Source organism: Trachypithecus francoisi, unplaced genomic scaffold (genome assembly GCF_009764315.1).
Source record: "Trachypithecus francoisi isolate TF-2019V2 unplaced genomic scaffold, Tfra_2.0 Lachesis_group3, whole genome shotgun sequence".
NCBI classification, from domain to species: Eukaryota; Metazoa; Chordata; class Mammalia; order Primates; family Cercopithecidae; genus Trachypithecus; species Trachypithecus francoisi.
Window position 1 is genome coordinate 123040779 of NW_022681468.1, and position 23357 is coordinate 123064135.

At 43.1% G+C, this 23357-nt stretch overlaps 1 protein-coding gene and 1 pseudogene across 1 annotated transcript in view; one reads left to right on the plus strand and one right to left on the minus strand.

The window, feature by feature from the left end:
- Window positions 1-23357, minus strand: part of MAP2K1 (mitogen-activated protein kinase kinase 1) — a 114217-nt gene that overhangs the window by 80743 nt on the left and 10117 nt on the right. The window lies entirely within an intron of this gene.
- LOC117070475 lies at window positions 3954-4595 on the plus strand (annotated as a pseudogene).

The window sequence follows — 23357 nt, forward strand, 5'->3', positions numbered from 1 at the left end:
CTCAAAAAAAAAAAAAATGATGTAGTCAGCATCAGAAAGACAAAGGGAGCCCTGGGTCTGGTGGTGGCCACTAAACAGTGGGGCTGGCTGTTACTGAAAGGACAAGCTGGCTATGGCCTTAGAAAGATGACGTATTAGACATTATCCATTCCCTGTTCTTGAGAAGCTGATATAGAAAAATATCTTTTATCCTTCCAGTCATAACGAGGAAAAAATAGTTTAAATAAATTTAAAAAAAGAAAAAGACCTTTTTCAAAACTTCCTGTATAATAATTGCCCATGCTGGTCTATTAATCAGGAATGCAGTTTGCTCTTCAATGAGGGAGAAGGTCAGGATCCAGTGTGACCCAATCAGTTAAACCTCATAACTCAGAGCTGAGGCAGGAAAATAGGGTCTGGAGGTAGGGAACATAAGGCCAATTCACACTTCAGCTCTAACAGGAAATATCCTCTCCATAGGTCATTAGCCACAAATGACTTTGTAACTTTACTTCAACCTCTCCATTTACATACAGTGTACCCAAAGTAACAAATGGAATTCTCTAGGGGGTATTTAAATTCCCAAAAACTCTGCCCGGGGCCTTTTGAGCTCCTAGGCTTGGGACTGCTCCCACATTGTGGAGGGTACTTTCATTTTCAATAAATCCCTTCGTCCCTTCCTTGCTTTGTGCATTTTGTCCAACTCTTTGTTCAAGACGCCATGAACCTGGGCACCCTCCACCTTTAACAGAACCATAAGGATGGTCGAGTCCCCAAGGCAAAAGCTCAGTAGCCAGTGCCCAGAAGCACACCTAAGGGCAGGAAGATACAGTCAGATGAAATACAGCACTCAAAATATGTCTCCAATTCTAGTCCACAGGAGAAATCGTCAATTCTCCAGACTTGCTTCCCCCTTATATACAAGAACAGCTGTTTGTTACAGCTGGACCCTTCTCTCTGCCCAAATACACACAGGAGGGTCAGCAAATCTCATCACTGAGCACACATCACCTCTGGGAAAAACCCTACCCCCAGATCACTTTCCAACAACCTTCAGGGAATCCTGATTTCAGGATCAGGACTGGAAGTCAATACAGGTGCTCACTGAAGCATTTGTTTTTTGTTTTTTTGAGACAGGGTCTCACTTTGTTGTGCAGACTGGAGTGCAGTGGTGCAATCATGGCTCACTGCAGCCTCAGATCCTCCCTCCTACTTCAGTTTCTCAAGTAACTGGACTACAGGCACGCACCACCATGCCTGGCTGATTTTTGTAATTTTTTGTAGAAACAGGGTTTCACTATGTTGCCCAGGTTGGTCTCATATTTCTAGGGATCAAGCAATCCACCCACCTAACCCTCCCAAAGTGCTGGGATTACAAGCGTGAGCCACTGCACCTGGTCAACATTCAACATGTTAAACTAGGGGTAGAAAACTATTAGTTAGACCATCAAATTAACAGCAGTTGGCCTAGTAAAGTCAAAAGCTACCTAGAAGTAATATCACAGAAAGAAACTTAATTAAAACCAAAGCTTATAGTGCTTGCTTCTGTCTTCTGAAAAAAGATGTGGGGTGGGGAAATAAGTCTTTGGGCTAACAATACCTGTTCACAGTGGGATCTGACTCTACTAGAGGACCAGAAAGCTTGCCCATAGTTTAGAAGGGTCTGCTCCTGAGCCTTGGGGTGGGCAGAAGCAGGCCTGAACAGCACGTAGAGGTGGAGCTGGAGAGCTGAATTATGTTGCAAAATAAAATGAGAAAAGCTTGTTTGGGGACTCGTTAAAAGCAGCAAGAGCAGGAAAGGAGGTACCATGGCAGGGTAGCAAAGGTCATTTAAGACCAAAGGCACCTAATACCATTAGATTTTAAGTTACCTGTATTGCTGTTATAATACACCCTCCCCTCCCCAGACCTTCCAAGTCCAATCTGCTGTGCACACAAATAGCTTTGTGTATATTTTGTTCTCACTGTTGTTTAGTGGAAACCAAGGAAAAGGGGCCAAATTCCAAGTTAGTTCAAGAACAGAGCAAAAAGAAGAGAAAAAACACGGAAAGGGAAATGTGACTCCCACAGCAGAACTGACCATGAGAATCTAAACCTCGGGGAGTGCTCTAATCTAGAAAAGGGCATGGGATAGGGAACTTGAGTGGCTCTCTGGGTTACATCCATTTATGCCTACAGCTGTGAAAATACAATGCAGATTTACTATGGAGCGTCTACTCCACGACAAGCACTATGTACACTAGAGGCTAAGTTATGAAGACAAGATCCCTGTCCTCACAAGGCAGTCTGAAAGGTGAGTGTGTGGGTGTGTGTGTGTGTTTGGGGGGGATTGTGGGGGTGTGTGTATCGCAATGTAAGCCAAACATAGGAAAGGATACTAACAAGTATAGCAACAACTATACAACAAGTATAGCAACAACCTACAGGGTAGGGTAGGTCAAAATGCTACAAGCAAGGTAGGCAAGGGGGGCTAGGGGAACATATAGAAAAACTCCCTTGACTTGTTTTTCTAAGACCACCAGAGCGGGCACAAAAGAACCAGCGACTAGGCAAGTGTAGGAGCAAAACTGCAAGTTTATTTTGGTCACCTAAGGTGTGGGGAAGAGGTCTGTCGGCCTCCGGCAAAGAAGGCCGACAGAGTCCCCCCGTGGGGCTCTCGGATGGCGTTCCTGGAGTCCTGACATCACGACAGGAGTGAAGGACTGAGGAAGGCCGCGCGTGGCGTCCCTCCGGAGCGGCTTTTCTAGGAATGGGAGGGCAATAGGCGGGGCACGGGCGTGTCGGGGGGCGTTCCACAGGTGCGACCAGGTAAATGTTGGTCTCTTCGGATTGACATCACCTGGCGCATGCCTAGTTGGTCTGCACCTTCCCGGGTCGCCGGCTGCATTTTCGCGCGCGCGAGAAAAGTTGAGGGGGGGCGGGGATGAAGAACCCGGAAGTGCACCATCTTGCCTCCGCTCATCCAAACATCCCTAATTACATCTAAGATAAGGGAGGGAAAGTGAAGGTCAGAAAATGTAATCCCCACATTTAATCCTGAGAATATCAGTGTTCAGAGGAGATAGGAAGAGAAACGCAAACCAGGCTTAGGGATCAGCATGTGCAAAATGGCACTGAACACTACAAGCCATTCCAAGTGGCCAAAGAGTGCATGTATCCAGGTGAGTGACGAGATGGGGCTGCAGGTAAACTGAGCTAGACCGTGAAGGGCACAGCACACCATGCTAAAGAATTAGATTTAGAAGGCAAGTGGGGAGCTAGGGTGACTTCTGTAATTTGACTTCTATAATATTATCAGGCCTAAAAAAACTAATGTGTGCTCAATACAAAAAAATCCAGCCAGTCTAGAAATGTATAAAGTAAAAGTCTATGTTCCACCTTCCCTCAGATAGCTACTGTTAACACTGTAGAATATATACACTTCTAGATTTCTTTGAAATACATTTACAGTGAATATAGTACGTTTTGTTTAATGAAAATGGAATTATAATACACATATTGTTCTGCAACAGCAAATCTAAAGAAAGTGACAAGATCAGTTTTATATTTTGGAACCAAGAGTCTGGCAACTTAGAAATGGGAGAGTCAAGCCAGGAAAGTCAGCTTGAAGGCCACAAGGAAAACAAGACAAGATGAGAGTTAGAACACCACAGTAACCAGGCAATAAAGAGCGGGGACAGAAACTGAAGGGAGAGTTGGCAAGACTGGGTGATGATCTGGATATGGGGGGAGAGAGGGAGGAGTTGAGAGTGATTCCAGGTTTCTGGCTGGGCATCCGGGGGACCTCATTTACTACATCACAAAAATGAGGACTAGACAGCTTTGGGGGTTAGGAGGATGTTGTATAGTAAATAATTTGGCTGGCCTTTTCCCCTGGTTTCTGGAGGTAACCTCTAAATCTTTGGAATTTCTCGAGTAATAGGAGTGTGTTTGTTATTCACAGTGGGCCCTGATTTATGCCAATAAAGTGACTTAACGTGGGCCCCCAGTTAGCTTAAAAAAATGACACAGGGACAGTGGACACCAGGACTCCAAGATGGCATCTGTCATACCAGTGAAGGACAAGAAACTTCTGGAGGTCAAACTAGGGGAGCTGCCAAACTGGATCTTGATGCAGGACTTCAGCAATGGTGGCACTACCGGAGCACTTTGAAGAGGTTACTGCCGGTACTACAAGTATTACATCAACATGAAGAAGGGAAACATCTCAGGGGTTACCATCATGCTGGCAGGCTACGTGCTCTTCAGCTACTGCCTTTTCTACAAGGAGCTCAAGCACAGGTGGCTATGCAAGCACCACTGAAGAAGAGGGCATGCTCTACACTCCCCGCCATGACCTTCTCGGCCCAAGCCCCTCCATAAGGAATACAATCTCTATCGCTGCTGAATCCTTTCATATCCTAATGGGAATTAACCTCCAAATAAAAGATGACTGGGGAAAAAAAAAAAGAAGAAAAGACACAGGATGGGGTTTGGCCATACCAGAAAGACCAATCATGTGACTACAAGGTTGGGGCTCTGAGCCATGTAATACAGTCTAACCTGCAGTGAGTAAAGGGGCTAGAGATTGAGTTCAATCACACAACCAACGATTCAACCAACCATGCCTATGTTAGGAGACCCCAGTAAAAACTCTGGACACTGAAGCTCAGGTGAGCTTCCCTGGTTAACAATACTCTATGCATAGTTACACATCAATGTACTAGGAGAGTTACTGTGCCCTGATTCCATGAGGTGAGGACACCAGAAACTTTACATCTGGGACCCTCCTAGGCCTCATCCTATATGCCTCTTCTTTTGGCTGCTCCTGATTTGTACCCCTTTTGCTATAATAAAATTGTAATCAGAAATACAGTGCATTCCTGAGTTCTGTGAATTGCTCTAGCAAACTATGGAAGTGAATGAGAGGACAGTGAAAATCCTCCAATGTGTAGCCAGTTCAACAGAGGTGTGTGTGGTCAGGAAACCCCTAAGACTGTAACAGTCTTATGAAGGGCAGTCTTACGGAGGACTGTGCGTTTAACCTATGAGGTCTGCCTGACTCTGGGTAGTTAGCATCAGAAGTCATCACAGGTGACAAGAGGATTATTTTCTGGACAAGGTGAGTTGGAGATATACCCTGCAGGCTCTACATGTGGAGCTACTCAGTATGTGGCTGACCAGATAGGCCAGAAACTCCTAACAGAGACCTGAGGCAGGTTCACAAGTCTAAGATGATGACAAGAGCCAGGAATGCAGAGGGTATCAAAAGTGCAAGTGTAAATAATTTAAAAAAAAAAAAAAAAGGTCCCTTCATCATAAATAAGGTTACAAAAAAAAAAAAGAAAGAAAGAAAGAAAGAAAAAAAAATAACAAAAGAGTAGACCCAAAAACCCCAAGACAGGCCCAGATGCCTGCTTTGGGGATACAGTCCTTCACTCCTCAAAACAGCAGAAGTCACTCACCCTTTGTGTTCCCATAGCCTGTGCTGTATCACACACCAGAGTGAGAGCATGTGTCACAATGCCTTGCAATTACATGCTCATATCCTCAATTAAGCTGGAAGTACCCCCAAACTTGAATCTAACCCAGTGTGAGGTATACAATAAACAAACAAACAAAAAAGCCTACAATACAGAAATGGATGAGAATCTGCCATGAGAAATATTTCTGAGGTTGCTGAATTCCTGTAATATTTTTAGCTGTGTGAAATCTGTCATAATCTTTTTTCTTGTTACTAAAGTTCATAATTTGTTTTAGTATTATGAACAGGTAGACACAGGGAGGTCAGAGAACTTTAAACATCAACAAATTTTTTATTCTGGCTAGAGCAGGTTAGTTGCCCTAAGTCTCATTTACAATTTTTTGTTTTGCTTTAATGCTTGTTCCAATCCCACTGAGGAAAATGCAGTGCTGAAGCACCAAGAAGAGAAGAGTCAAGCTTATTTCCTTAGGATCAAGATGGTACTAGACACCAGCCCAGAATGCTTCAGGACTTTTAGGGTTGAGCAAAGAGCAGCTTGACATCCTAGCTTCTAAAAATTGCCACAAGGGGCTGGGCATGGTGGCTCACGCCTGTAATCCCAGTACTTTGGGAGGCCGAGGCGGGTGGATCACTTGAGGTCAGGAGTTCAAGGCCAGCCTGGCCAACATGGTGAAACCCCGTCTCTACTAAAAAAATACAAAAAACTAGCCGGGTGAGGTGGCGGGCGCCTGTAGTCCCAGCTACTCGGGAGGCTGAGGCAGGAGAATGGCGTAAACCCAGGAGACGGAGCTTGCAGTGAGCTGAGATTTGGCCACTGCACTCCAGCCTGGGCGACAGAGCGAGACTCCATCTCAAAAAAAAAAAGTAAAAAAAAAAAAAAAAAAAATTACAAAAATTAGCTGGGCGTGGTGGTGGATGCCTGTAGTCCCAGCTACTTGAGAGCTGAGGCACGAGAATTGCTTGAACCCGGGAGGAGGTTGCAGTGAGCCAACCAGAGTGCACGCCATTGCACTCCAGACTGGGCAACAGAGCAAGACTCTGTCAAAATAATAATAATAATAATAATAATAAATAAAATTGCCACAAAGGCCAGGCACAGTGGCATGTGCCTGTAGTCCCAGCTGCTCAGGAGACTGAGGTGTAAGGATGGCTTGAACCCAGGAGTTTGAGGCTGCAGTGCACTATGACTGCACCTGTGAATAGCCACTGTGCTCCAGTCTGGGCAATACAGCAAGACCCCATCTCAAAACAAACACAAATTGCCGTAAGAATATTTGTTTTAAAATTTAAATATCTAAAATGCATGTAAGGTATCAGTGTGACCAGGATGCAATCTAACTATGCAGCTTTTGGGCCAAATCACCACTTATGTGCTCAGGCAGAGTAGACACCTGGGTAAATGTAAAAATTATCATTTGAAATCTTCAAAGAAATGGAGTCAAGAGCTACACAAATGCAGGAGATACTGGCTTCCTTGAGTAGAAGAGCTGTCCAGAAAACTGAAGTCTAAAAATTGCTGAGTTCAGCTTTCCAGACCCTTGGAAGCCTCCTGAAGACTTCGTTTTTAGGTGCTTAATGCTTTCACTACCTGGTCAAAGAATCAGCTCAAAGAAGCCTTTCACAGTACAGCCAAGTCCAGCCCATTACGTCTACCAGCCCATAGCAAAGGCAGAGGTGTTTCCACATATCAAACCGTAGTCCTGAAACTGATTCCTAAACACAACACTGGTTTGCATTATTATCTATGCAATAAGTTTACAAAGGATAGTTGCTTTTACAGCAACACCAAAGCTCAGCAAATTCAGTTCACTTATTTCATTTCATATATACTTACTGGATTTTTGAAGGCTATTTTTATTTGCAAAATTGCAGCCTCCATCAATAATTTGTCTCCAGGCCGGGCGCGGTGGCTCAAGCCTGTAATCCCAGCACTTTGGGAGGCCGAGACGGGCGGATCACGAGGTCAGGAGATTGAGACTATGCTGGCTAACACGGTGAAACCCCGTCTCTACTAAAAAATATTAAAAAACTAGCCGGGCGAGGTGGCGAGTGCCTGTAGTCCCAGCTACTCGGGAGGCTGAGGCAGGAGAATGGCCTGAACCCGGGAGGCGGAGCTTGCAGTGAGCTGAGATCCAGCCACTGCACTCTAGCCTGGGCGACAGAGCAAGACTCCATCTCAAACAAACAAAAAATAATAATTTGTCTCCAATGTATAAACTATATTCTTAACAAAAAGAACCAAAATTATGGAAGCAACCCTGAACTTGAAGTCAGAGGGTCTGGAGCCCTCTATAAACGCTGCTGGTAACTGGTCATCTGACCATGGGCAAGATTTCTCTCCTGTCTTAAATGGAAGCACACTGTTGTCCTGTATCACAAGGGACTGTTATGAGCACCTGGACAGAGAATGGGTGGGAATGTGTTTTAAAATGGGTAAATAGGTAAACACATTAAAGAGATACTTTTCTAATAGATATAGATATATATCTTTTCTTCTGACTTATCCTTGGTTAGAAAAGAATGTGATTTTGGATGACACCACATTCACTGTGAATCTTGAAAGTACACTAAAGAATACACCAATGATCAAAGTTAGAAAACAAAATCTATTGAAAAACACTCTAAAGCATCTTAAACCTGAGTTCTTAGCTGCAGGGAAAAGGCAATAGCAAAACCAGTATTACTGGCATTCTCAGGACTTTGGTCACTTTGGGTCAAAAATCTGCAGGGTCTGTCTGGCATTTAAAAAAGAAGCAGATAAAAAGATTTGTCTACCAAGCTCTTCCTCTTCACTTCTCCCCACCTACTTCCTTTTCTTCCAGAGGAGAAGGGCTCTCATTTACCCACTGGTTTGCCACATCCTGCCTAAGAAGCTACTTCCTGGGAGCTGTCTGGGCTATTCTGAGAGGAGCTTTAACTGTTTCAGACCCTCAGACCCTAGTATATTCATGACATCGGTACCCACCATAGTCATTTACAACCTAGTAACTGAACTCTAGTTGACCAGATAATACTCCCAACTTCCTTCACACCAGACCCCATATTAAGCACTCTACCTACAACAATCCAGGCAGGAGTCACATTTCTTGGTCACATCTAGGGGCTCCAACCAGTCCAGCCTTGCTTAATCAGTCAAAAAGGACCAAAAAAAAGAGGACTCAAGAATAGTAACCAAGAAACTCAATGCACATTAACGTTGCATTTGATATTGATGGAAATTCAACTGAACAAAACTTCTGTCCCACAGAAGCTCTCTAAACTAGCACTGGCTTTCATTCATTCCACTTTTACTGATCAACTAGTACATGGCAGGCCTGGGCGAGAGATGGGACATCAAAGCTGAACTCTTCATCTGTAGAAGCTTATAAATGTAGCTGGTAAAGCAGAACAGATATGTACAAAGATTGCCTCATTCCTGCCAAGTGATCTGTCTCCTGAGTAGTTCATGTATAGTCTCACTGGACTGTATGTGTGTCCCTCCCAGAAGTTCCCACTTAAGACCTACCTCAGACCAGAGAGGACCGCAAACCTGTTGATGGCATACCAGTTGCTGAGCTCCCAAGGCTCCCCAAATTCATTAGCAAGATAATGTAGAATACTGGAACTTCTTTGACAAATGAGAAATTTTTTCAAGTTCTAGACTTGGACCTATTGTTACATTTTAATAATCTTCAGCAGTCTGGATACCTGCCTTTGGATTATGTATCAAAATATGGTGATTTTAGAGCCAAACGGCACAACTGTGTTATCATTTCAGATTAACTGTTAAGAGAAAAATTAACTATTTTTTCTCTCTCTCCAAATACACTTATCGACCTTCTCTTTTTTCCCCTTTTTCCTAAAAGTTAAATCCTATTGCTCAAACCTACACAGAGTTAACCCCTAGGACTGCATGTCACTGTACAGAAATCTGTCAAGCCTTAGGTCCTCACCAAAAATATGTCAAGAGAAAATGTAAGGATTAACAGGAAATTAGTTCTGTGTTGGGGTCCTTTAACAATGAACAAGTATTCACTTTTATTCATTTCAAACATGCTATAGACTCTCCCCTAGTTCTAAGACAGAAGACAAGGGTAAACAGTAGGGCAGGGCAAAAGACAAGGGCCCTGCACAGAATAGAAGTCGACGGATCCAGATGCAGGTCTTCACCAGCCATCTGACAACTGAGTAGGCTGCCCAGTCTCTCTGGGCCTCAACCTCTTCATATATACATACAGGAAGTTGAACTATCAAGATCTTTTCATTTTAAGGACAAGTGGCTATACTCTGAGGAGAAGGAATTAAAGGTGTTGATGGGGAAACGGATGATTAACATAATGTAATTCTTCTTTCAAAGGGTCCGTGAATTGAAAAATATACAGAAAAATAAATAAATAAAAAACATAATGTAATTCTATCCTGGGCCCAGAAATAGCCTGCTTATTAGCACAGCATTCACCTTATCAGCCTAGATATATTAACGGGGGTGGGAAGACTGGTGGGTAGGAATCACAGCCACCTACAGTGAAATTAAACTCTGTTCCCAAGTGAGTTCTGCTGAAGTGTGATTTATCCAGAGAGTGTTACAGAATTTACCAGCAGCATGAAACCATGTTACCAAAATTGTGTTATTGCACAAACTTAACTTTTTCCCAAATGTGATTTGCAGAGCTGAGAATCCTGTCTGTGGCCATCTGTCCTATCCTAGTCCCTAGAGGCGTGGCGGAGGAGTGTGAGAAGCCACCAGGTGCCATGTAAATTCAGCCACCCATGTCACATATCCATCAAGGAGACCAGCATTTGCTAGGGATAAGTATGCAGCTTGGCATGCAAATGAGGCTCCCAGATCCATCCGGCCCAAACATTCCCAGAGCCTTCCTCTGTGCCAGGCATAAGGCTAAGAGAACGCCACAGAATAGGGAAGATGTCATCACCAGTATGCGTTCCCCAAATGTTTCCTTCTTTGGGCTGGGATGGGGCTGTTGGCTGAAAAGGCAATACAAAGGACTACAGGCACTCTTAGCTGCCTGTATGGCAGGTACAAGTCCTTTAACCAGAATCAGTTTCCTCATGTGTCAAGCAGAGACAACATACATCCCACATGCCTCATGTGGCTGAGTGAAGAAATAAATGGATGTATGAACAATGAAGAGCATACAGAGCCTCCTAGGACAGATGCTACGGTTACCACCAACACTGTGACCCTCTTGTGCCAAAAAATTATAAACTGACAAGAATCACCCCTCGTAAACTCAAAGCCAGGCTTCACAGGGGTTAGCAGAGCCTTGCCCTTTGGAGAGGAGTATCTTCTGCTGACTAGACAATTACATAAGTAACTGAAGTGTGACGGAATATGTACAGTGCTCCGGAGGGTGGAGCAGATGACCACTGCCTGGATGGAGTAGAGGAGAGGTCTGTGATGGATTTACAGAAGACGTGACCTCCAAGTTAACCTTTGACATAAGATGAAGATTTCAACATACGTATATTGGAGGTGGAGAAGGGAATCTCCAGTAGAAGACACAGTATGAGCAGAGGCCAGGACCCACTGAGGAAGATGTCTGGATGAACCACGCACCGATCCCTAACATCTGGCTTCAGCCACAGGAGTGTTACCTTCCAGTATGCCACCAGAAGCCAGTGACTACCCATCCCAAATTAACACCCCTCTTCAACCAACCCCATACCACCCACACATACAAACATCAGGAAATCCTCCTGAAACTCTTGGGAGAAGAAAGTTGGGCTTACCTGGGTGGGGCCTGTCAGGCAGATGGCTGTCCTAGAGAAGCTGGGAGGAGTCTATATTGGGATGTACTGTGTGGCAGTTGTTTCCTAAGGCACCTTTTGCAGACTCCTGTTTCACTGAAAATAATTCTTCTGCTTCCTGCACATCCTAAAAAATTGCAAGCATGCCCGGTGTTGCCTCTATTCTAAGTCTGTTGGATAAAGAGCAGCTGAAGAGCCCTGTCACTGGAAGTTCTTTGGGAGCTGAGAATTTTCTCTCCTTCCAACCTGAGAGAAAGTAAGCAACCTGTGCTAGGGATCTAATCATGGCTGTTACCATTAGTCTTGTTAATCACAAAAAGCAGTTTACACACAGAGTATCTATGAATCCTTTCTGTTGGATAAGTGTTATTATGCCCATTTTACAGATGTGGGAACAGACTCAAGGATGTAAAAGCACTTGCACAAGACAGACATAGTAAGGCAGGGTCAGAATTCAAACTCAAAGTCTGCTGGCTACAAAGCCTTTCCACTGTGCCATACAGCCTTCAGGTTATGTTACTCAAAAGTCACAGAATTCCAAATATACTGTGTGACACAGCCAACTTCTCTTAACCTTTCTTTGGTTTTCCTTTTCTCGTTTTTAAGAGACAGGGTCTTGCTCTGTTGCCCAGTCTGGGGTGTAGTGGCACTACCACAGCTTGCTGCAGCCTCAACCTTCTGGGCTCAAGTAATCCTCCCGCCTCAGCCTTGTAAGTAGCTGGAACTACAGGCATGAGCCACGTCTAGCCTTAAGCCTTCTTTGTAGCCCTGGATTCAAGATAAGGTTATAACAGAAGACATCCAAGATTCCTCTCAACAATAAAATGTAATATTCTTACTGTCTACTTGCTGGAAAGTATGCTGAGTGGTAGCCCATGAAACTATGTGGAGCTCATATATAAACCCTGCAAGGTAGGAAGTCATTACCATCACCCCCACTTTGAAGAGAAAAAATCTGAGGCACAGAGTTGGTAATGCAGTGACTTAACAGGTTCACAGGAAAAGAGCTCAGATCTCACCCTTTTCTGCACAAGGCACTGTTATTCCAAAGCACTATAGCCTAAAAATTCTGAAGCCTGAAGACTTTTAGACCCTCTGGAAGAGTGGTTAGTCTCTGGAGTCAAATGAAATGCTTGTTGGGGGTAGAAACATTCAAAATAGGATTGGGAAATTGGGCTTTTCACTGCACTGCTGGCCCCCAAAACCAGCACCACTCAGAGGAATAGCCACCTTCTTTTGATCATCCTGCATTCGGGCCTGTTGACTCCAAAATTCTCAGAAGCGTATTCCCAACTTTCTAGAAGTTAGACATCATACCACAAAACAATACACGGAGTCCTCTGGATGCTGTGCTCCCCAACCCCGTTATGTTAGGCAGTTAGAAAAGCCAGGTGTCAAAGAGCTCCTGGGGACCCCTTCCAGCTGTTGCCACCATCTTTTTGTTTGTTTTTTGAGATGGAGTTTCACTCTTGTTGCCCAGGCTGGAGTGCAATGGCACAATTGATTCTCCTGCCTCAGCCTCCCAAGTAGCTGAGATTACAAGCATGGACCACCATGCCCAGCTAATGTTTTGCACTTTTAGTAGAGACAGGGTTTCTCCATGTTGGTCAAGCTGGCCTCAAATTCTGGACCTCAGGTAATCCGCCTGCCTCAGCCTCCCAAAGTGCTGGGATTACAGGCGTGAGCCACCGCACCCGGCCTGTTGCCACCATCTTTAAAGTCCTTTCCACTCCTGCCCTTCAACTCTCAGAGAAGACAGGCACTTTCCTGGATATCTTGCCACCATTCCAATTCCTCCCCATTTTTAATCTCTCTGAGCATACTCATGCACATGACTTGAACATTTCTTTGAGAAGAAACCAAAACCTCAATTTCTCAGTTTTTGATAGACAACTTTTCTAAATCATGAGTCTGTTAGTTGTACTGAAATCAAACATTACATTTAGGCTTCCTAAAAATATCAATCGCCCCAGCACAATGCCTCCTTTTGCTCCCACTTGCCCATCCTCCAAACACACATACACTTCAGGCTGTCATTTAGACACTGGAGTGTATAATTTAAATGCCTTTTAATAGCATCTACTAAAAGGACATTTGCACATGACTCCTCACTTTACTTCAGAGCTATGAAGTATGATCCACACTGAGGCTTTTACTGAATTTCAAGGCTAAATAGGAAGATACATGGATGGCAAATATCAGCAATATAATTCAGACAGGAATTTAAAATGCATTCGACTTGTCCATAACACGACATCCTTTCCCATTTCAGCAAAAGTCCCTTTAGTTCATTTTGCAACCCAGTGCCTGTATGAGTTAAACACTAAACATCAGTTTGATGACTGTTAATACATCTTATTCTTAACATACAAGTTAGAAATCTATTGTTGTAATTTTGGCCATAATCTAAATCTGTTTGACCCTAACACAAATGCCATTTGAATCAATAGCAGATAACAGGCAGCTGCTTGCATTCAAAGTATACATCCCTCTGTCATTTGAACTGTTTTGAAGTTGGTCTCCTTTGGAAGACAAATGGATAGCAGCTGCAAGTTCAATTACAAAGCACTTGGTAGGAAGTCAGAGAAAGAACCAGAGGGAATCCAAGTGCTATTTCATACATTAAGAATGGAATTCCTTTCCAACAAACATCTTTCATTTCCTTCGGGGAAACTAATCCGGACATGCCCTTTGAACTTGGTAAAATGCAGGATTCTTTCGGAGAAAGAATCTAGTTTAAAGGCCAGGCAAAGCTGGAAGAGTAGGGGAGTCACTCCATTTCTCACATTTCCATTCTGTTCATTTTCTTAAGGGAAGAATGTGGGGCATGGGAAAATCTAACAGGCAACCAGTCCAAAAAAACTGGATTAATTAGATGTCCGATGCTGAATGTTACTTCCTTTCTTTGTCCCTCATTTTCTCCTTTGTGGAATAAAAGGGGAAAAAATTAAATACAGGGGCAAAACTGAATGACCTCTAGACCAGCACTAATAGAACTTTCTGCAATGATGAAAGCATTCTAACCCGTGCTGTCCAATATAGTAGCCACTAGCCACACATGGCCACTGAGCCCTTGAAATGTGGGTAGTGCAACTTAGGAACTGATTTTTCAACTTTTAATTAATTTAAATGTAGCAGTTTTGGGAAGTGAAGCTCCAGAAAGACCTCTGGCATTTTACACAGTCTTGAGAGGGCCATGTGGAAAAAGCATGCATATCCCAGTAGGACAGACCTGGGTCTAAACTTAGCTCCACCACCTACTAATTGTGCAACCTTATGAAATTACTTAACTTCCCTGAGCTTCATTTTCCTTATTTGTAAAATAGAATACTATGACCTTTCTTGCAGAATTTTAGTGCGAATTCAAGATAATGAATGCAAAGAGACCAGGTGGGCCTTCATAAATGGTAGCTATTTTTCCAGTTACAATGTCCTCTAGGGATACAAGTTCCATGTCTTCTGGCTTCATCCTAGTCTCCTTCCTGCAGTAGGATCAATTCTTATTGCCCCACAGATTAACAGAGGTGGTCCTATAGATGCATCCTTGTCTATCAAGAAAGCAACTTGTTCAGGAATTGTTCCCAGGTCCTCGGGTGGGAGCAAGCCTCCGGTAACCCAGTAACCCAAGTCCTCTGTGCCTCAGGAACCACTGATTTCCGCTCACCATTTCCGCTCACTGTGTCCGCTCCGGTTCTCACCCTCCTTCAGGAATTTATAAACTCTTCGCAGGGATTGTATATCAAGCTGATTCTTTGTTCAACGTAACCAAAACACCTGTTGGTGGTTTCTGGTACTTTCCTCACCACCTCTCCCCTTGACTTCCCCTAATAAATATGTTACACCTTCCTTTTTAATTGGAAATGCTTTAGTACTTTTTTTTTTTTAATTATTCAATGATTTAGAACACAAGAAATAGAAATGCAGCAAGCTACCTTTATGGCTAACCCGCCATTCATTTAGTACCAAAATAAAACAAGACAAAAAAGACTTTTATAGAAGGAGTACTCCAGTAAATATTAAAGTGTTGCAATCTCTAAATTAATATAATGTGTTAAGAGCTTAGCCAATGTTCCATTGTTTTTTGTTTGTTTGTTTTGTTCTTTTCTGAGACAGAGTCTCACTCTGTTCTCTGTTACCCAGGCTGGAGTGCAGCAGCATGATCTCCGCTCACTGCAACCACCACCTCCCAAGTTCAAGTGGTTCTCCTGCCTCAGCCCCCGAGTGGCTGGGACTACAGGCATATGCCACCATGCCTGACTATCTACTGCTCTTTCCTTTAGTGAATGGTACCTTTCCTTGGCTCCAATGACCAAGTTTTATCAGTGGACACAGATGAGTGCCTGATTAGCAGGATAAATTTTCTATTATTAATAATTATTGGAATGTTAAACAGCTCTCTTCTGCCTGTTTTCCCACCATCCTAAAGACTCCAAGAAAGAGGAGCTGAAATACAGGCTGGTATTTTGGTAGAATTTCTATCTGGATTTGAGTAAACCATTAAACAAAAGGTTTACAGTGAGCTTGGAATTCTTGCTAACTTCTGAGGCCTCCCCTCCCTGACATAAGGACATTCTTGAGGACTGTTTACTAAAGGGTGGTATGAAAGCAGCAAAGGGGACAAATAATTGACTTTGAGTTGACTCTCAAATGGGGTGAGGGTCTGATCTAATCTGTAAAACCTGGATATACAAATTATAATTCAATAAAGAAGGAAAGAGAATTAACCTGGATTCAGACAAACCTATAAAACAATGATTAATTTATCTTCTCTCCACAACTCCCCAAATTCCTAAATTTAACCCGAATCTGGAACCCATGTGTATTATGCACTCAATTTCCACTTTGTCTGAAAAGTAAATGCATTTAAGAGCATTCGAGATTCTGAACCCTTCTGGTAACAGCTAAACTCAAAATAGGTCAATTCCAGAAAGGCATCCATTTCAAGGGGACTTTCGTCTGTGGTTATTTTGAAAACCACTGCTTTTAAAACTGACATTATGAAGCTTAAAAATAGGCCCTCCTACTAAGGATCAAGGACTAAAATACCCTTTCCTCCCTGTCCCAGCCCCAACCCCACAACTTTTATTTATTCTCTTTTCCCTCAACCACCTAGGAAAGTGGTGATATACAGGGGTAACCTTTTCCAGAGTTTCAGATAATTACTTGAAAATAATTTTTTTAAGGATATTGCGTAGTTACCAAAATTTAATGTTGGGTAAACTTGGAAAACTGTCAAACCAAGTAACTTTCCCAAATGAAAACATGTACTGTATGTAATATGTACCATAAGTAAATAAGAGTAAAAGCTCAACCACCTCCTTCCACTTCAGCAGTGTGAACTCTGGCTAATTCACACCTCTCTAGGCCTGGTTTCCTTATCTCTCAAATGATAGGCCCAGGTCTAGAGAAGCTGTTAGGTCCCATCCAGCCCTAATAAGCTCTGCTTCTATAAATCTGGGCAGCTGCTTCCTTTTTTCACAGCTCCTTGGAAAGAAGAGAAAGTCCCTGGCCCAGAAGGTCCTTGAGAAACCTCATTACACTTAATAGTGTTCCCTGAGACACAAGAACTGCTACTGAGAGCAATGCAAGATAAGACAGCTATAAAATATCTAACACATTGAAACGAAAAAGTTGTTTTGCAGATGACACCAGTAAATCTACAAATGCATGTATATTCAAACAAAAAACGTTACTAGATAGAGTAAGTGGATTTAACAAAGCTGCCGGATATAACCAGTTCATACAAAACAAACCATAGTCAAGATGGAAAATACAAACTTAAAAATGTTCAATAACAACAGTATCAAAATGTTACGTATTTGAAATATTAACTCAGGAAGCAAGAGAATTATAGAGAAGAAACTACAATATCCTAACATGAGAAAGAGGAAACATGAATAAGTGGAAAGATACCCCATGAAAATTGTTGAAGTTTTCCTTAACCCTACCAAATTAAAAAATATATACGACTCTCAAAACTACTTAAGAGTGGGTTAAAAAGTTTTAGTAGAGAAAAATATCAAAAAGACCAAGGTAAACCTGAAAATACAACAGATGGATAAATGCATCAGGTTTAGTAAACTCCAGTAAGATACTAGAATTCACTGTGGAGAAAAACTAACTTAGACATACACCTCATACCAAGCATATTCCACATGGGAAAAAGAGTTAACCACATAAGGGGAAGAAAAAGGCTATGAAGTCACATATTCCTGCTAGTCGTGGAGAGATGACAGATGTTAAACTGCTAATGAAAAGTATGCTATACATAATGCCCATTCAAAAAACACGCTTTTCAATATTTAAAAATGGTATTTTTCTTAATACATTACACACAATGGAACAATGTAGTAAGCACATCATTTATAAAACTTCAAAATACAAAGCATATAAAAACTACTCAGAAATACTTAAAAATGATCAGAAAGGAAGAAAAATTTGCATGTGACTTTTCAAAATGTTCAGCCTGAAACCACAAAACCACCTCAGCCTACCTCTCCAGCTTCATTTCCTTCAACCTGAACCGATGCACCGGTCACATTCAACTACTTGCTGGCTTCTCTACACATCCCAGGCTTTCCCACTTGTGTGAAGTTGCTCATCCCGAACTCTCTTCCTGCCACGCCCCCCCCATCGCGTGGAATCCTAGCCATCCTTCAAGACCCAGTTCAAATGTCATCTCCTCCATGAAGGCTCTCTTCATCTCCCCTCCTGGATGCACACACTCCCTCCTCAGGCCAAGCTCCAACAGTGCTTGCTTTGTAGCTTTTCTGTGGCACTTTTCTTACTCTGTAGCCATTGTTTCCTCCTTCTTGTGTTCCAAAAATCTCCCCCTACACTCTCATATTAGATTTTAAGATCCTTGAAGGCTGAGATAATGTTATTCATCTTTGAGTCACCTACCTGTAGCTCCCAAAATAGTGATTTACGTTCAGTAAGCATTCAATAAATATGAGTTTAAACTGAATTGATGCAATTCAAAAATATAACAATTAAAGGGAAGCAAATTGACCTTTAAAGGGGCCCTTATACTGCCTATTAAACTATCGAAAACCACTAAACTGGAAAAAAAAAAGAGTCATGAAGCTTGAGGAAACAGTTGAAATATACATTGTAAATTGGTTCAATCTCTTTTTGGAACATATTCTGTTAATATGTAACAACAGCGGTAGCATGGTCCACTGCCTCTGATCGGATGGATGAATTCATCTAAAAGCAAAACAAAATAAATGGACTCAAAAACATTTACAAGCCTATCATTAGATAATAAAAATCTGGAGGCCACCTAATAATCAACAAAGTGTCATTTGCTTAGCCAGATCCTATCAGACTTTACTCTTCAGCCAATAAAAATGACAAGAATGAGGATTATGTCCACATGTAAAAATCGGGAAAAAAACAACTGATCTCAGCTATCCAAAAACATATATAATGGAATAAACAAAGTTAAACTGGAGAATGTAATGTCTACAGGTTTTTTCTTTAGAAAGTATTCATACATTCAAAAATTTTAAAGCATTGTCCTTAAGCAGGCAACTATTCAAAGGGAGGGGTTCAAGGTCTTTCTACCTTGTCCATTTTTTCTTCAACCTCCAGGTAACCTCTTCTTAACCTGACTCCCTTCCTGACATCAGAACAGGATGCCCCTGAGAGTTACACAGCGAAATCAGAGTCAGGATCAGCACTTTTAGCATTTGACCCTTCATGGGATTCAGAAAACACCTGCTATTTCAAAACAAAACACTATTCATCTTGGGAGGAGGAGAAGAAAACTTAGCAAACAGGTATGTAAGCCTCTAAACAGCTCTCTTGGGCTTCTGGGCAACAAGGGCACAGGATATGAAGTAAAAACATAATCAAGTTGCAGTAAGAGACCAGGACGATTTTTCCAAATTGGCAGTTTCTGGAAGTGAACAACAGAAACAAAACTGGGACCTTAAGCTTTCTTCTCAGGTTTGCCTCATTTTGTCGCTAGTCTCTGTGTTCTCTGGATTTGTTTTCTTGATATGTCAGAAAGATTCACCACTGCTTGATTCATACTTCAGGGGGATGTGGTGGAATATCCACATAGAGAAATGCTAGCAAAAAGGTTCCAAAGAGGGAGTTAAGAAAAAAAGCGGCCGCCGCAGTGGCTCAAGCCTGTAATCCCAGCACTTTGGGAGGCCGAGACAGGCGGATCACGAGGTCAGGAGATCGAGACCATCCTGGCTAACACGGTGAAACCCCCGTCTCTACTAAAAAAAATACAAAAAACAAGCCGGGTGAGGTGGTGGGCGCCTGTAGTCCCAGCTACTCGGGAGGCTGAGGCAGGAGAATGGAGTAAACCCGGGAGGCGGAACTTGCAGTGAGCTGAGATCCGGCCACTGCACTCCAGCCTGGGCAACAGAGCGAGACTCCATCTCAAAAAAAAGAAAAGAAAAAAAGAAAAAGTGGTTGGGCACAGTGGCTTACACCTCTAAACCCAGCACTTTAGGAGGTTGAGGCAGGTGGATCGCTTAAGCCAAGGAGTTTGAGACCAGCCTGGACAACATAGTAAGAACCCCTCTAGGGAAAAAAAAAAAAAAGGAAAAGAAAAGCTAGCAGAAAAGGGTTTTTTTGCTAATTTGTTTAAATGTATTTTGGTGTTCTCAAATCTACCAATAATGATATATCGAATCAGCAATGCTGGACACCTAGGGGTTTAAACAAGTATGTTTCCTAAGAAGAAGAAAAAGATTCATAAAGTAGATTTAGTGAATAAAAAATTATATAGTAATATAATAAAGTACTTATGCAAGAAGCCCAAACCTCAGCATCATGCTCAAACCTGCACATTTACCCCCAAATCTAAAATTAAATACAAAAAGAGCTGGGCGATAGCTGGGCATGGTGGCTCACGCCTGTAATCCCAGCACTTTGGGAGGCTGAGGCAGGCAGATCACAAGGTCAAGAGTTTGAGACCAGCCTGGCCAACATGGTGAAACCTATCTCCACTAAAAATACAAAAATTAGCTGGGCATGGTGGCACATGCCTGTAGTCCTAGCTACTCAGGAGGCTGAGGCAGCAGGATTGCTTGAACCTGGGAGGTGGAGGTTGCAGTGACATGAGATCGTGCCATTGCACTCCAGCCTGGGCGAGAGTGAAAAAAAATAGCTGGGCATATTGGCATGTGCCTATAGTCCCGGCTACTGGGGAGCAGAGGCTCTGGGGAGGGATCGCTTGAGCCCAGAAGGTGAGGCTGCAGTAAGCCGTGATCACACCATTGAACTGCAGCCTGGGCAACAGAGCAAGTGAGATCCTATCACCAAAAAAAAAAAAAAGGGTGGGGGGGAGGGGAGAGAGATTGCATTTAATGTGATGTTTGTCACACAATGTAGACAAGCAGCACAAAAGGATCTAGAGATGGGAGAGTGAATATTAGTTGACATTAAAGTACATAAGACTTGAAATGAGTTTTGCTTTTGGGGTACTTTTTAAATTTATTATAAATTTTTCAAACATACAGAAAAACTGAAAGAATAAAAGTGAAACTCAAACTAACTAAAGAAAACAATTGAACATTCCGTTCCATTTGCTTTATCCACTGTTTGTGTATGTTTGGGTTTTTTTCCTGAACCTCAGAGTAAGTTTTGGGCATTATGTATGAATATGAATTCTCCTACATAATATCTGTACCATCGTTACGTTAAAAAAAATTAGCAATACAGCCAGGCACGGTGGCTCACGCCTGTAATCCCAGCACTTTGGGAGGCCGAGGCAGGCGGATCACTTGAGGTCAGGAGTTTGAGACCAGCCTGGCCAACATGGCGAAACACCGTCTCTACTAAAAATACAAAAATTAGCTGGACATGGTAGCATGTGCCTGTAATCCCAGCCACTCGGAAGCCGAGGCACGAGAATCGCTTGAATCCAGGAGAAGGAGGTTGCAGTGAGTCGAGATTGCACCACTGCACTCCAGCCTGGATGACAGAGACTCCGTCTCAAAAAAAAAAAAAAAAAAATTAGCAATACTTTACTAACATTTCCCCAACTGTCTCAACAATGCATTTCATAACTGTTTTTTGATCCAGTACAGAATTGGAGTTCAGGCAGTATATTTGTTTTTCTGTTTTGTTTTTGAGACAGGGTCTCACTCTGTCACCCAGGCTGGTGTGCAGTGGTGCAATCATAGCTAACTGCAGCTTGGACCTCCCAAGCTCAAGTGATCCTACTGCCCCAGCCTCACAAAAGGCTGAGATTACAGGCGTGAGCCACCGTGCCCAACCCATGCAGTACATTTGATCTGCATGTCTCCTTAATCTCCTATCCTAGAACAGCACCACTCTCCCTTTTTTCCCTTGATATCACCTTTTCTTTTGAGACAGGGTCTCGCTCTCTCCCCAGGCTAGAAGGCAGTGGCACGATTACCGCTCACTGCAATCTTGCCACCTGGGCTCAACCAATCCTCCCGCCTCAGTCTCCCAAATAGCTGGGACTATATGCACGCACCACATCTGGTTAATTTTTGTATTTTTGTAGAGACAAGGTCTCACCATGTTGTCCAAGCTGGTCTCTAGCTCTTGGGCTCAAGCAATCCTCCTGACTTGGCAGGCCTCCCCAAGTGCTGGGATTATAGGTGTGTGCCACCATGGCCACCCTTATACTGACTTTTTTTCTTTTTTTTTTTAGATGGAGTCTTACTGTCTCCCAGGCTGGAGTGCAACGGCATGCTCTTGGCTCACTACAAACCCCACCTCCTGGATTTAAGCAATTCTCCCACCTCAGCCTCCCGAGTAGCTGGGATTACAGGCACGTGCCACTACACCTGACTAATTTTTGTATTTTTAGTAGAGATCAGGTTTCACTATGTTGGCCAGGCTGGTCTCGAACTCCTGAGCTCGTGATCTGCCCACCTCAGCCTCCCAAAGTGCTGGATTACAGGCGTGAGCCACCGCACCTGGCCTATACTGACAAAATCAGTTGTCTTAGAGAATGTTTCACATCCTAGGTTTGTCTGATTTGTTTCCTCTTGGTGTCATTAACTCATTCCTCTATTCCTGTATTTGCTATAAACAGGAAGTTAGATCTCAAGGCCTGATTAGATGTAGGTTTGGGGCCGGGCGCGGTGGCTCAAGCCTGTAATCCCAGCACTTTGGGAGGCCGAGACGGGCGGATCACAAGGTCAGGAGATCGAGACCATCCTGGCTAACACTGTGAAACCCCATCTCTACTAAAAAAAAAAAATACAAAAAGCTAGCTGGGCGAGGTGGCGGGCGCCTATAGTCCCAGCTACTTGGGAGGCTGAGGCAGGAGAATGGCGTGAACCCGGGAGGCGGAGCTTGCAGTGAGCTGAGATCCAGCCACTGCACTCCAGCCTGGGTGACAGAGTGAGACTCCGTCTCAAAATAAATAAATAAATAAATAAATAAATAAATAAATGTAGGTTTGGGCTAGATTTGAAGGACAAGCAGCATATGAAATATCTAAATCAACATGATTTATCAACATTTACAATTTGCTATTAAGAACAAAAGGAACCATTCAGACTTCTAAGAAAGAAATCAAACGCTGGCATCATTAACACATCCCATTTGCATAGCATTCCAGTGATCGTTTTTTCTTTTTTCTTTTTCCACTCTTGCCTCCCCATAAAGTGCTTCTGTGTATGTTATTTTGGATGATGCCCTCCCACCCTACTTCCCTCATGGGTTTCTTATTATCAGCCTTACTCTACTAATGAGGAAAACTAGGCTCAGTGAGGTTAAGTGATATGACCGAGGTCACATCATTAAAAAGTGTTGCAGGACGGGCATGGTGGCTCATGCCTGTAATCCCAGCACTTTGGGAGGCCGAGGTGGGTAGATCACCTGAGGTCAGGAGTTCGAGACCAGCCTGGCCAACCTTGTCCAGGTTTCACCTTGTCCTGGTGAAATCCTGTTTCTACTAAAAATACAAAAATTAGCTCGCAGTGGTGGTGTGCGGCCGTAATCACAGCTACTTGGAAGGCTGAGGCAGGAGAATCACTTGAACCCAGGATGCAGAGGTTGCAGTGAGCCAAGATCATGCCATTGCGCTCCAGTTTGAGCAACAAGAGTGAAACTCTGTCTCAAAGAAACAAAAAAGTATTATAACTAAGTGAGGAGTGATGTAACTGTGCATGGCAGGGAGTTGCTCAGAAAAGACTACACCCATGGGAGATAAGCTTTA